Raw genomic sequence first — 15,502 nt, forward strand, 5'->3', positions numbered from 1 at the left:
GTGTGTGGGGCAGAGTGTGGGACATGTGTGTGGCAGTGTGAGGGGCAGTGTGTGAAGCAGTATGTGAAGCAGTGTGAGACAGTGTGTGCAGCAGTGTGTGGGGCAGAGTGTGGGACTTGTGTGTGGCAGTGTGAGGGGCAGTGTGTGGTGTAGTGTGTGAAGCAGTGTGAAAAGCAGTATGTGGGGCAGTGTGTGTGGTTGGGGCTGAGTGTGGGATAGTGTGTGCAGCAGTGTGAGGGGCAGTGTGTGGGGCAGTGTGAAACAGCGTGTGCAGCAGTGTGTGGGGCTGTCTGTGGAAAAGTGTGTGCAGCAGTTTGTGGGGCAGTGTTGGGGCAGTATGATGGTCAGTGTGAGACAGTGTGTGGGGAAGTTGGTAGGATAGAGTTGGGTGGGGTGGCGGTGCGTTGTGCAGTGTGTGGGACAGCGTGTAGGGCAGTGGGTTGGACAGAGTGAGGATGCAGTGCGTTGTGCAGTGTGTGAAGTAGTGTGTGGGTCAGTGTGGGTCAGTGTGTGGGACAGTGTGAGGGTCAGTGTGGGACAGTTTATGCATCAGCCTGTTGGGCTGTGTGTGGGACAGCGTGTCCAGCAGTGTGTGGGGCAGTGTGTAGGATAGTGTGTCCAGCAGTGTGAGGGTCAGTGTGGGACAGTGTGTGGGGCAGCGGGTAAGACAGAGTTGGGTGGTGTGGGGTTGCGATGCGTTGTGCAGAGCGTGAAGCAGTGTGTGGGTCAGTGTGAGGGACAGTGTGAGGGTCAATGTGGGACAGTGTGTGCAGCAGTGTGTGGGACAGTGTGTGGGGCAAGGTGTGGGACAGTGTGTAGGACAGTATATGGGACAGTGTGTGCAGCAGTGTGTTTGGTAGTGTGTGGGACAGTGTTTAGGACAGTGTTTTCGGTAATGTGTGGGGCAATGTGTGCTGCAGTGTGTGTGTGTGTGTTAGAGTGTGGGGCAGTGTAGGACAGTGTGTGTGTGTGTGTGTTAGTGTGTGGGATAGTGTAGGACAGTGTGTGGGGCAGCGTGTGGTACAGTGTGTGTGTGTGTTAGCAGTGTGTGTTGATGTTGGGGGCAGTGTGGGACAGTATGTGGGGAAGTGTGTGGTACAGTGTGTGGTACAATGTGTGTGTGTGTTGGTGTGTAGGGCACTGTGGTACCGTGTGTGTGTGTGTGTTAGCAGTGTGTTGATGTGGGGGGCAGTGTGGGACAGTGTGTGGTACAGTGTGTGGTACAGTGTGTGTGTGTGTGTGTTAGTGTGTAGGGCAGTGTGGTACAGTGTGTGTGTGTGTGTGTGTGTTAGCAGTGTGTGTTGATGTGGGGGGCAGTGTGGGACAGTATGTGGGGAAGTGTGTGGTACAATGTGTGTGTGTGTTAGTGTGTGTGTTGATGGGGGGGGCAGTGTAGGACAGTGTGAGGGACAGTGTGTGGTACAGTGTGTGTGTGTTAGTGTGTGGGGCAGGGTGTGACAGTGTGTGTGACAGTATGTGCGGCAGTGTGTGGCACAGTGTGTGTGTTGGTGTGTGGTGTGTGGGGCAGTGTGTGGTACAGTGTGCGTGTGTATGGGGCAGTGTGGTATAGTGTGTGTGTGTGTGTTAGTGTGTGGTGCAGTGTGCGGCAGTGTGTGGTACAGGGTGTGTGTATGTGTTGGTGTGTGGGGCAGTGTGTGACAGTGTGTGTGGGCAGTGTAGGACAGTGTGGTACAGTGTGTGTTAGTATGTTAGTGTGTGGGGCAGTGTAGGACAGTGTGTGTGTTAGTGTGTGGGATAGTGTAGGACAGTGTGTGGGGCAGCGTGTGGTACAGTGTGTGTGTGTGTGTTAGCAGTGTGTGTTGATGTGGGGGGCAGTGTGGGACAGTATGTGGGGAAGTGTGTGGTACAGTGTGTGGTACAGTGTGTGTGTGTTAGCAGTGTGTGTTGATGTGGGGGGCAGTGTGGGACAGTATGTGGGGAAGTGTGTGGTACAGTGTGTGGTACAGTGTGTGTGTGTTAGTGTGTATGGGGCAGTGTGGTACAGTGTGTGCGTGTTAGTGTGTGTGTTGATGTGGGGGGGGCAGTGTTGGACAGTGTGTGGGGCAGTGTGTGGTACAGTGTGTGTGTTAGTGTGTATGAGGCAGTGTGTGACAGTGTGTGTGACAGTGTGTGCGGCAGTGTGTGGTACAGTGTGTGTGTTGGTGTGTGCGGCAGTGTGTGGTACAGTGTGTGTGTGTATGGGGCAGTGTGGTATAGTGTGTGTGTGTGTGTTAGTGTGTGGTGCAGTTTGGGACAGTGTGTGTGACAGTGTGTGCGGCAGTGTGTGGTACAGTGTGTGTGTTGGTGTGTTGGGCAGTGTGGTACAGTGTGTGTGTTAGTGTGTGGTGCAGTGTGGGACAGTGTGTACGGCAGTGTGTGGTACAGTGTGTGTGTTGGTGTGTCGGGCAAGGTGTAGGACAGTGTGTGTGTGTGTGTGTGTGTGTGTGTGTGTGTGTGTGTGTGTGTGTGTGTGTGTTAGTGTGTGTATTGATGTGGGGGGCAGTGGGGGACAGTGTGTGGTACAGTGTGTGGGGCAGTGTGGGGGGCAGTGTGTGCGACAGTATGTGTGTTGGTGTGTGGGGCAGTGTGGTACAGTGTGTGTGTGTGTGTGTGTGTGTGTGTGTGTGTGTGTGTGTGTGTGTGTGTGTGTGTGTGTGTGTGTGTGTGGTGCAGTGTGTGACAGTGTGTGTGACAGTGAGTGCGGCAGTGTGTGGTTCAGTGTATGGGTCAGTGTGTACTAGATTCCAAAGCTCCATAAAAATCCGTACAGAGAGATATATTGCTGGGTCCAGCAAATGTACCACCTTATCCCTGTCTCAAAGATTAACAATATTCCTTCATACAACCAAGGAACGATATTCAAAGAAAGCTAGTTTCAGGTCAATTTAAAATTGTTAATATGAAAGCAAATGCCATCTGAAGTTTACTGAGAAAACGATATGTGAAATGCTGCACCTCATTGATTACATCTATGTAAGATTTTGACGTAAGTTATAGAGGCAAGAAGTAGGCAAGTTTACTTAAGCTTCAGGTATAGCCAATTCCCTTCCACTGATTTACCCACCTGAACTAGAAACAAAAGAGACTAGTGAGACCGCTTCATCTGTTTCACATTTAGATCTCAGCATAAAGTTTCAGAGTGGCAAACCACTCTCAACAAGGCTGTATGACAAGAGGGATGACATTCCAACAGTCAAATTTCCCTTTATGTCGAACAATATTCCTGCAGCTTCAGCCCTCGGTGTCTACATCTCACAACTCTTGAGGTACAATCGAGTATGCTCTTTCTTCTAAGATTTCAAAGAGGGTCATGCAACCCTTGATCAGAAGCTGTTTGATCAAGCTTGCAACATTCAAAACTTCGTTAAAGCTTTCAAAACGTACTATGGCAGACACAGGGATGACATTTTTAAATTTGACCAAAAATCATGTCTGATGCAATTCCCTATTTTGACTTGTACCATATGATATAGTCGGAATGGTAAAGTTCACTCTGTTGTTGGCAGATATTTGTTATGAATATGGAAAGAATTTACTGCATCGAGATCAAACACGTACGCATCATATATAAACATTTACATGTCATTGTAAGCTGACATGTGGATAATTCATTGAGCAACAAGTGCCCACATTTCCTTCAATACTAAAGGTACAGAAATGGCACATTTTTGTTAATGATGGATATGCCTCTTTGCCAACACTGATATAGAAAAAGAACAGGCCACCCAATAAAAAAGCCAGTTGTCAACGTGATTGTCTTGGAAGGCACATTTCGAACACATTGAGTCACTTGCCCAAGGAGACGCCACATGTGTTACAATAACAACACTAGATTCCTCGGAAATGCTCCGATATCAGTAAAACAATAAATGTCGAGTTAAACCTTGGCAGTAAATAACGCACACGAGAGTTTGCAAATGTCAATAAAGACTTGATAAGAAAACACCGTGAAGTTTTGTATTTACAATATAGTTTTTCATGTTTACCACATTTTTTTGTTCATCTGTTCTCCAAGCGGGACACTGTACACAATTAATTGAGCACATACCCATACACGTGAAGCCATAATAATGACACTTTCATGTGGTTTTCTGTAACAAACCTGGGTTTTTTAATAGATCTAGGCAAAGAGGGCTTTCACAAATAAGAGACGCATATGGGATATATGCTAGAGTGCTACAAGGCTCAATACTTGGCCCTTGTCTTATTTATTGTATTTACAAATAACATTGCCATGATTTAAATTGTATGACAAGACTATTTTGTGGTATTTTGTTAAATATATCAATATAATTCAAACAGATTCCATACCCTTTACTTGTCTCTCAACTCCGTATTAAGTTTAATGGACGTGTATTTTGAAAACGACTGGGTGCTATTTAATAGCCTTCAATATCAAGGGTACATCCAACTAAGTCCGGCTCGATCTATATGTCAGACTATACACAAGTAGGTTTATTGAACGAGACTTTTCTCAAATTTATTATAATGCATGTGAATACGGAAATAATTGACACATGATAAGAAATATAACTTGCACACGTCAGTAAGAACTGACTTATTATGCTACTTATTCTTACTTGGGGGCAATATTGAAAACTATGTACATTTAACTAAGCCTTACTGGAATGACATACTGGCTGCAAGGGTAACACTTTATAGAAGACACAAAATTAATTCCGCTTATATTGGAGAGGTACAATCAGATCATCTTTGGTGTTACCATCAGTTTCAAAAAATGATTTTATTGTAAGAAACTGAGTTGTAAAGAGAATATACACTAGCAAAGATCTCTGTAATGAAGATAGCGTAATGCCCGTCAATGACATAAAAGAAAATACAAAATTAAGGGCACAATTATTAACTATTACCAGGTTCTATTAAACATTCCAACATACTGGAAAGATGTTATTAAAAATAATCACATTATGTTACATAATCAATATTTAAATACAATGTTGATAGACTGACTTGTAGCTCCTAAAGGCTTCAGGTATTTTGTATTATTTCTACAGCAATTTTGCCAAAAGTAGGTGAAAATCGGTTACCATTTTCTGACTTAGATATATCATGGAAAGATGTTTTTATCATATACATAAATATGCAAGATGTAAAATTATTTGATTTTCAATTTAAATGTATTCATCGCATCATCTTTACAAAGAACGAACTGTTAAGAATGAAAAATCTCGATAATGATTTATGCTCATTCCGTGAAACTAATACTTAATCCTTACTTCATGTATATTGACATTGCAAGCGTTGTAGGCAAAAGTTGAATGTGTTCTAAATGGACAATTTACAAAACAATTTACATTTGACAAAATGCTCTGTTTTACTAACTATTTGGAAGTGATTCATCAACACTTGCTTATATGATATAGTCGGAACCGTACCAAGAACTAAGAAATTTCTTATGATTCTGTAAAGGTTTTTTGTCGCTTTTATTATCTTCTAATTCGTTATTGTGAAGAAACGTATTAGTTAAATAGTTATGTTATCTGAGATATGATTGCGTGGGTCGATGCTCATGATATCAATCACTGAATTGTCTGGTCAGGCTCGATTATTTACAGACCGCCGTCATAGAGCTGGATAACTGCTGAGTGCGGTGTTAAACAACAAACAATAAATCAACTGAGATATGACTGTAAACCCGCAAAACTTTGACAATTTAATTGTCGATGGACGTCATCCCCGCCAGAATCAATGCAATACAGGATTGACATTTTTCAGACATTACTGACACTTGACTGGTGCTATGTGCTGAATATTTAGTGTTTCAAAAGTGAGTCAGGAATGCCTACATATATTATGAAGGAAACAAGCCGCCACTCTTCCAGATGTAGGTCCTCTGAGATAGGTACCGAACAAAGGAACTACCTTATTTACTGTGTGAAACAAATGCAATGTGAAACCATACTATGATTCAAACGGAAATGAGAGGAACGTTTATTCTAGCAACCTCTGCTGCTTCTCAGGTATTCAGGATGTTTGGAGCAGCTGGAAGGAACGCAACCTGACCTCCGGTTTCAATTACACACACAATAATTGTAACATCAATACACTTGGGTAATAAAAGCGTGATATTTATTTATTCCAATTATTTCTAAACTGCCACAAAACCATAAAGTGCAATACAGCCTCCCCACCAATATGGTGTGACTAATTTGAAACAGCTTTGGTGTGTTGAGGACGAATTTGTGAAAACGTTTATACTTACAATGGTTAATTCAACAGGAAGGTTAAATGACTGTAATGTATCCAGCATTTCAGTCGTAAACCAATATCGTCTAATGTAATGGATAAAGTTGAAACGAATGTTATTAAATATTAAACACTGTCTCGGTTATTTAATGCCATAACTGAAAGCCTGTCTTTTTTATCCATTTGATCTAAGTATTGTACAGAAGTGCCATGACAGGGTCCCTTAAGACGTTCTTGCCTATTTCAGCGTTTCATATTTCCCGACGCCTTCAAATTTCCACTACGCCAAAAGAATTTTAGGCACTAATCCTGAATTTTCCGCCCTCCATTTGTATCTGCATGCAAAAAGCAGCAACTGTCTTGGACGGGTGACATATGTTGAACAACTGACTTGTCTTTGCATGAGTTTGTGACGGGTACCACCGGTGGGGCAGGATACGCTCACATTACGGGTAGGATACGTATAATCACTATTTGATAATGCTTTATTAACACATACTCATGATTAAGTCGGACTCGTACATTTTAATTGAATGACAGTATGCGAACATAAGGTGAACAGTTGAACCTTGGATTGGAAACAACTTTTGGCTACATCTACTTCCGAGTTACGGTATTTGATTCACGTCAACTATAGTCAATAAATAAAGCGGAGAGCTGTGTTGATGATTGAGAAAACACATGGCATGAAAACCTGCAACAATGGCAAAGCAAGGGCCTCTCTGCTGGTGGGATTGGGTGGGCAAAATAATCTGATGACTACGACCTTCGATTCTTTCAGCTATAAGAGGGTTCCAGTGACTTTGTACCACAAAGAAGTCTGACACCAAACCAACACAAGCAGTTCAAGCTTACCTTCTTCACCCCAATTTGGTAACATTTATTGTGAGTCCATCTGATCGTAGGTATTTTTGTCATGGCATACTTTGTACAAATATGAACGATACTCTTAAATAACACACATCGATCTACTGTCTTATGTCAAGAATATTCAAGACATTCTGATTTATATATTTTCAACAGAAACATCAGTTTAATCAATGCTATGAAATGAAAATATTAATTAGTTTTGAAATTTGCTTGACATTTGTGAAATATAGTCGATTTTCGTTCAGCTGTGAAAATCGGCCAAATATTTTTCGATATATATTTTCATTTAAATATTGAACGAATTTATTGTAGAAAAGCTCTAAAAATATTGGATTTCTTTTCCCTATCTTGCCACGTTTACAGTGGAATTTAAAGTTCTAACTATTATTCTAGTATAATAAATTAAACAAAATATTTACAATACTATCTGGATCTAAACCTGTGTAGAAGGTTTTTCCTATGTTCGTGAATTTACAATATAGCATCCAGTTCCATTTTACCCGATACTGCGTGTCAGAGAATGCATATTTGAAGATGAGAAACACACAACGAGTCACATATCGGCTTTTATAAATGTATGATGTTATCTGTGACAATTTATAACAATGCACGTAGTATTTACATGAATATGATCATATATGCACATATTACAACACCCGAAATAAATGCAGATATTTATTAACTGTTATTCATGCAGGAACACATCAATTTGTTTTTTTCCTATAATGAGGAACGTCCAACGGTGACGCTCACGATGATAGAATTACATTATACATACACATAGTTTATCCATACGTCAAATCAAAACACTTCTTAGGTCGTGTGAAATGTAATCAATATATATTCACATGTTGTGATAAGTAAACATACCAGAAGTATGGCCTCTAGGTGTTGGTTACACTTTAGTCTGTCACGACTACATGGCCAGGGCTACAGTGACATCAAAATACGTAAACATATTGAAATGATTCTAAATGTTCAATAAAACTAGCTTCCCTACACAATGCTCTTGTATGTGTGGACATTATTATCAAATCAGTGCTTCTGTAAATACATATTTACATATTTGAACATAGCACTATCATAAAACACAAAAATTACTAATCATCCTAAAACTATCATAAATGTCCACACACTTACAACTGATTTAACACATATATGATAATAACCTCATAAACATATTCAAATAACATCCTGTCCAGGAGAATCAGACATTGACTACTACTACTACTACTACTACTACAATAATAATAATAATAATAATAATAATAATAATAATAATAATAATAATAATAATATTACTAATACTAATACTAATACTAATAATGATATGCCATTTATATTGCGCATATTTCCATATCACACAGGGACATGCTCAAAGCGCTATCATTACCCCGGTCACTGGATCGGTGTGCATTCAACAAACATTTTCAGTTCCCTGGAGGGTATACAACCCAAGCTACCTGTTAGGCGCTAAGGGGTTAATAGCCATCTCATCCTACCAGGTACCCATTCACTTCTGGATAAACAGAGGCACATTTCGAACAATGTCACTTGCCCAAGGAGACGCCATGTGGTACATGTGCTTCAGTGTGGGGCAGGACCGAAGTTCTAGAAACTCTCACGTGTCTGGTTCTGATAATCAAGGTGCAGAATGCAAACTCGCAACTAATGACCATACTTCAAGTCCTCGCACGTTCCCCGGACTAGGCTATACATGTTGTTTCTTGACTGATCTCGTCTGGGATTGCCTACTTCCAACTAGTTGTTGACCTTAAATCTTATCACGTTGATGCCTCGTTTTACACACCGATAACACAATTTGTTTCTCCCAGAAATATTTCTCAAACTGTTTATGTTCATTTGTAAAAAGGTGTACAAATATAATTTTGGTTTTGTCGCTTTGATATACAGATTTACATTCGTATCTAGAAGTACGTGTTTAGCTTAGTTTCTAGTGATTATTACAAGGATCAAAGGGTTTGATCATAGTGCATATATTTGTGATTTCCTAATGCAATTTCCTTATTTGGATGCAAATTATTAAATGAGTTATTGGCTGAATAATACACTGGTAATAAACGTTGTGCAGATGCGTCCATGTGAATGATTCTATTCTACCCAAAAACGATTGCACTGTTACAATCCTTAATGTAACACTTACTCTTTATGTCAAATATTTACATTAAGGGTAGTGCCCGGAACCCTTATGTAAAACTATTTTTTCACATTGAGGCTTAATATGGTACATTCTCGTATCTCTCCTTATTGTAAAACATTCTTATAAACGAAGTTTGATTGCTTTTACACAGCTTATCTCGAGATTCTGGAAGTGTTTATTAAGATCATTTTTGCGGCACATCATACGAAATTGCAATGCATTTACATTTGGTACAGATCCCCCTCTTTCTTCCACTCCTGCCATCCCCCATGGGTTATATAGCTGGAATATTGCTGAGTGCGGCGTTAAACAAAAACTCACTATTAGAAAAAGTATATCGCACAGACAATTATAAATGAACGTGCACATGATGTTTAATAAATCACTTCAGTAGCCTCCATACATTCCATGAAATCAAGCTCTTATCGAATGTCATAACTCCGTCTTGATGAGTTTACTGTGCAAACATTGAACAAATTTAACTTCTTTGAGAGGCACTTAGAAGCTGGAGTACCAAGTGAGGATAACATATATGGACGAATAACTTCTTTATTACAATTAGGAGCAACGTTTCGGTGTAGGTGTTCTAACACTGTATCATCACTTGCTCCAAACTGGAATAAAGAAGTTGTTCACACATATATCTTATCCTTACTTAATTTAACAAATTTAACAATGCTAAGATTTGTCATGTGACAATTGCCTTGTGGTAATTCCCCTATAAAGAGGACAATTTGTCAAGATAAAGGGACGTCCATCTTTACTTTACTCGGCTCAATAGGAGCCATCACTCACAAGAAATAACTATTTCAGTTTTTAACATACTAAACACCCCAAATATAAAACATATTTTATGTTATGTTTTTCCTGTGTGTTATATACTTTACACTAACGAATAAGATGTTGAAAAACGGTATACTGTATGTGGTGTTCGTCGTGAGCGTATAAGCATACTTGGTTTTGTTATCTTGCATAAGTATAGTCTTATCCATATTTTTAATCGAAACTGATGAAAAGAAACAACCTAGCTTTTGAAATCGAAATAACAAAGTGATCAAAACTCAATGATGATGTTTATCGCTAAAACCATGGATATTTCTTGAAAAGCTCACTTTGCAATTTTTGTCAATACTCTAAGTAATATTCCTTATAGGTGGAATGGCTTGTTTTGAATGGGATTTTCAGGAATGCTTCAGAAAAGCTTTACTATCGACATGAGAAGTGTATTGAAAAGCTGGAAGATTATGTTGAAAAATAAAATTAAAAACACTTTCACAATTGTTGGTTTTATTTGTTAGGCTTAAAACCTTTCGACCCGCCCTCAATTATCATATCACAAAAGGACAACGATTTGTAATATAAGTATTCTCTCACTGTACCTATATTATGAACTATTTGCGCCACGTCTCTTTGTTGTCTGTGTTCTATCATTTTTTCAAACCAAAGGGAATTTTGCATCCATTTAGTCAAATCCTGATAATGAATTTGTTCCAGACGTTAAATGCAACCGATTCTAATACTGACAAAAATATCTTTAAAAATGTTAACACATACAAGACAAGTTCAGATCTAAACATGGTTAGGACTGAAATCGTTCTAAATTTTAAATCCTAAACCCAATACACACAGTTTGTGTGTTCTATTTGAACACTTTAAGGTCATCCTCGTAATCTAGACATGTCTATAATGTAAATGTGACACGGTCCCGGGGATGCGGGGTTGACAAATTATTTATAGTCCTTAGCAGGTTTAGATCATTAACAAAATTATGGGACAATGACCGCGTTTAGGTTTTTAACCCACGAGCACCTAGTATCATCCCTATTTGATAGTGATTCATACACACATGCTCATGATATAGTCGGAATCGTACAATCGATTCTGTTTTTACAGAGATTTCTATTGAATATGGAAGTGGAATTTATCGCTTTTATTTATGAATATGGAAAGGTTTTGTCGCTTTTATTTACATAGCATTGAGGTCACATTCAATTTTTGAATCACAGTGACTACTAAATGGACAATTGGGCTACATACAATTATTGATTGTAGAGTCCGTTTTTCTGTTTTCAGTATGGCTCATTTTTCTTTGTGTTTTTTGCTGTTTGACATGCTATTTCATTAACTGTTTCATGTAACTCATGTAAACTGTCCAAAATGTTTTCTTAACTAGAAAACAAAAACATGCGTGCTATCCATTTGAATAAATTTGGTGTGAAGTTTGTATATGTATTGTGCCATCCCTGTTCTGAAACGTCTTTGTAAATATAGCTGATGATATATATAAGTAATAATAATACTAAGTAAGGAAAACATAGCGGAGAGCACCCAGCGTTACTTTGCCAGGATTGTACACGTTTTTGACAAACGTTCTCCCACTGATGCCACCACCGCTAATCTAGGACTTTGGAGCATGGTTGGCTATAAAGATAATGGAGACTGCAACTCCCGGGGCGTCTCTTTCCTAACTCATGTGTCTCAATTTTTAAAACGGTTTTCTGCGCATCTGCGTCACACTATTATTTTCATAACAATAACTTACACAGTCTATGTGGAGTGTTGCTTTCAACAGCGGAGGCGGATTCTCAGCGAAGAATAAGTGGATTAGTTTAAATGACTACCCACGAGGAAGAAGTATGGAAATAAAATTATCACGTAGAGCTGGCCTGTTTCGATATTCTAACATTCGTACTCCTCATGAGGGGCGGTCGGGTAGCCTAGTGGTTAAAGCGTTCGCGATTCCCGACATGGGTACAATGTGTGAAGCCCCGCCTTGATATTGCTGGAATATTGCTAAAAGCGGCGTAAAACCATATTCACTCACTCACTCACTCACTACTCCTCATGTATTATATAGCATTGTTATGTTTTATCCAGAATTAAGAGAAGAAATACAGCATGTAATAAGGATTAGATCCAGAAGAAACATATCTGAGGAATGTACAAAATATAATACTTTTGCTAATGATTATTATCACCATGTCATCTTAAACTGTAAATGTGTACTTTCAGAGAGAGAGAGAGAGAGAGAGAGAGAGAGAGAGAGAGAGAGAGAGAGAGAGAGAGAGATAACTGATAAGCTTGATGTTGAAATGTATATTAAAATAGAGACGACGGATGACCATTATGTGTTAGCATTCTTTCTTAATACAGATAATAATGACATTGATGAAATAACATGGCATTTTACTATTATAGAATTATCAAAGTATTTGTATCAAATTTAAAATATCCTAAACAACGTTTGGTCATATGACCTATATTTCTCACTGTTTATAGCCTGTATATATGCTGAACATTGATATATTTGTTTGAATGTTTTCTTGAATATTTAATTACATTTTTATGTTCTGAGAATCTTCGGATCTATCAGGGGGAAATAAAGACATTCATTCATTCATTCATTCATTCATTCATTAAATCATTCATTCAGTAAATTAGATCCTTAACTATTCAATATTATGTCCATTTGAATAAATTTGCTATGAAGTTTGCATATTAATTTTCGCATCCCTGTTCTGAAACATTTTCGTAAATATAGCTGATGATATACATTTAAGTAAGGAAAAGATAAAAAAAAAAAACATCCAGTTATATGACCCGTAATACGTGCATGTGAAAATAACGTGCTAATTACGCTAAAGTTTGTTTGGTTTTTTGCTTGTTTGTTTTTCCACTCAATCACGAATGCATTAGTTCACAAGCTACCTGTATAGCCACGCGAAAATACTTGTGACAAATTTGTCAAACACCTGGTGTCGTCACTGTAAGTTCATGTTTGTAAGATGTTTTCATTTGACGTTTCTCTTTATTTTGTAAACTTCAGTTCCCCTTCTTTGGGAAGAAATATGACATACTACTGTATCTGCACAATCTGTATTACGTAGCACTATGTTCTACACTGACTTAGAGTAGTGCACACTCTTTATTCGCACCATTAATGTTCCTATCTTAAACCACAAAACGCGTACAGTTTTGTGTGGGTCTAAGCGGCCGTGTATGAAAACAGCAATGAAAGCGACAGAAACCTTTCCATGTTCAAATAATTATGTATGTAGAAGAAAAGGCAAAGTGACAAGGGTAACATAGAATTCAGAACTTGGAATATTTATTCAGAATAAATATTAAGTAGATATGTTGCGTTTCCGACCCATTTCTTCTATGTATAATAGACATACTTTGTATTTCCATTTCCATAATGTGAAATATATCGAGTTTCACCAACAGCTGCTATCGCCAATGTATTAAAGTGCAATCATGGCTGCAAAAGCGTTATCATTTGACGTTTGTCTGGTTTTGTATTCCTGCAATTTTCATTCTTCATGATCAGACAGATGCATTACATGCTACTATATATGCATAACTTGTATTTGTTTTAAGTATGGTTAACACTGTCTTTATTCACAGTACTGCTGTGTGGCACCAGGCAACAAACGCCTCCTTATGCAAATTGAGTGAGTGGTGGGTGCTACCGGTAGGGCGGGATATGTTCACCCCTTTCGCGAACACCTTGTGCCATCACTGATTTTCAGTGATTCATTCAAATACTTTTCATAGCTTTTTTGCCTTTTGCACCCGTTGGAATCTGTATCAGCGGATAATCGTGACTGGTTGTTCTCCCGCGTTGATGTTATATATTCTAAGAATAAAAACGGATAGTTAACGGTTTGAGCTAGCAGCAGTGTCACGACTTTGTTGGCCTCCGCGGTAAAATTACCAGTATGAATTTTGTAAATGCATTCATTCTTTCACGATGTTTCATACCATTTTACTCTGTCTGAAGGGCAGATTTAGTATTGCTAGAAGCAGTTTACATGAATATCAGATGTGTTGTGATGAACTAATGATTATGATGATTATTATTATGATAGTAGTGATAGTTTTAGTCAGTGTTTATGTACCACCCGTCAGGACCTCAACATTCCACAATCGCAATATGTTTTTTAACATAAATATTGTCATGAAAAGAGTTAATGATGTCATTTCTTAGTTACCTCGTCCCTTTCCCGAGTCCACTCGAGGTTTGTTTACAGATATCTACTGCCATAACACTCGTTACACGAAAGTGTCTGGCGATATTTAATCACAGGCCAATGAAATCAAGAATTAGTCAGGAGAGAAATGTCGATCTTTGTGTGGTACCATTTAATTCATGTCGTTCAATCCAAACACATTTGGGCATTACATACTTGATTATCTGAATATTGCATCACTTAGCTTTGAATTGACACGTTTAAACCTTTGGTGTTCAAGTTGTCTTATTGTAACCACCGCATGGCAAGGTACCCAAAGTAATATGTTTAGACTAGGGGTTGGGGAGCGACCACGATTAATATAAAGACGGAGATCATATTCGATTACTAATACACGCTTCAACGACGTATGTATCATAGTAACATGGACTTAATACACCCATTATACCGTCTTTGAATACGACCTCGGTTGTACAGGACTGAGATAAACGAGACTGTTTATTCTCCGACGTTTTATATTTAAACGTGAAATTGCGAAGTTGCATGCTAGATATTGTGATCGATCTGGAAGAATATATCGAAATCGGTCTTGTGATATTATTATGGTGAGGGGCAGGTTATAAATACAAGTATAAGGACATCCCTCTTTTAATTAAGAAATAAACGATTCGTGGTCGTTGATCATCGTACCCTGGCGTACATTATGACGCCGCAAATACTACTATTTGGCGTCGCCTATGACTACAATGTACGTGAAACTTTTTATTACATCCGAAGAGCCGCTGAACGGCGAAAGATCTTCTTTTGTATAAAGGAGTTTAGGCAAGCACGAAATCCTGCATATAGCAACCAGGTGGTCCCAAAAAAATGATTAGGCATTTACATATCTAGACAAAATAGTTATTTCATAGTGATAAACAAAATTATTATCGTCACTTCAACCCTAAATGTAAAAATATTATGTTGAGGGTACATGTTACATTAAGAGTTGCAAGAAGGGTCTACCCGCAACCCCTAATGTAGAATTTATTTACAAAAATTAAAAGTAGTTTTTACATTGAGGGTTGTAACATTGCGCATCTGCCAGCCATATGCATGCACATTGTCAAATGTTATTTTGTACGAAAACTTAATGGTGCTACTTTTGTAAAGTAATTGAAATAATGGGAAAACAAGTGAAATGACGAAATAATAATGGACGAAACGAGAAAATAATTGAAATAACGAGAAACTTCGATTTGAAAAAATAAAATTACCAAAGTGGCAGCTTTAGGTTTTCGTAACTTTGTGG

The sequence above is a fragment of the Haliotis cracherodii genome, unplaced genomic scaffold, assembly GCF_022045235.1.
Source record: "Haliotis cracherodii isolate W230 unplaced genomic scaffold, xgHalCrac1.p SCAF_5, whole genome shotgun sequence".
Lineage (NCBI taxonomy): Eukaryota > Metazoa > Mollusca > Gastropoda > Lepetellida > Haliotidae > Haliotis > Haliotis cracherodii.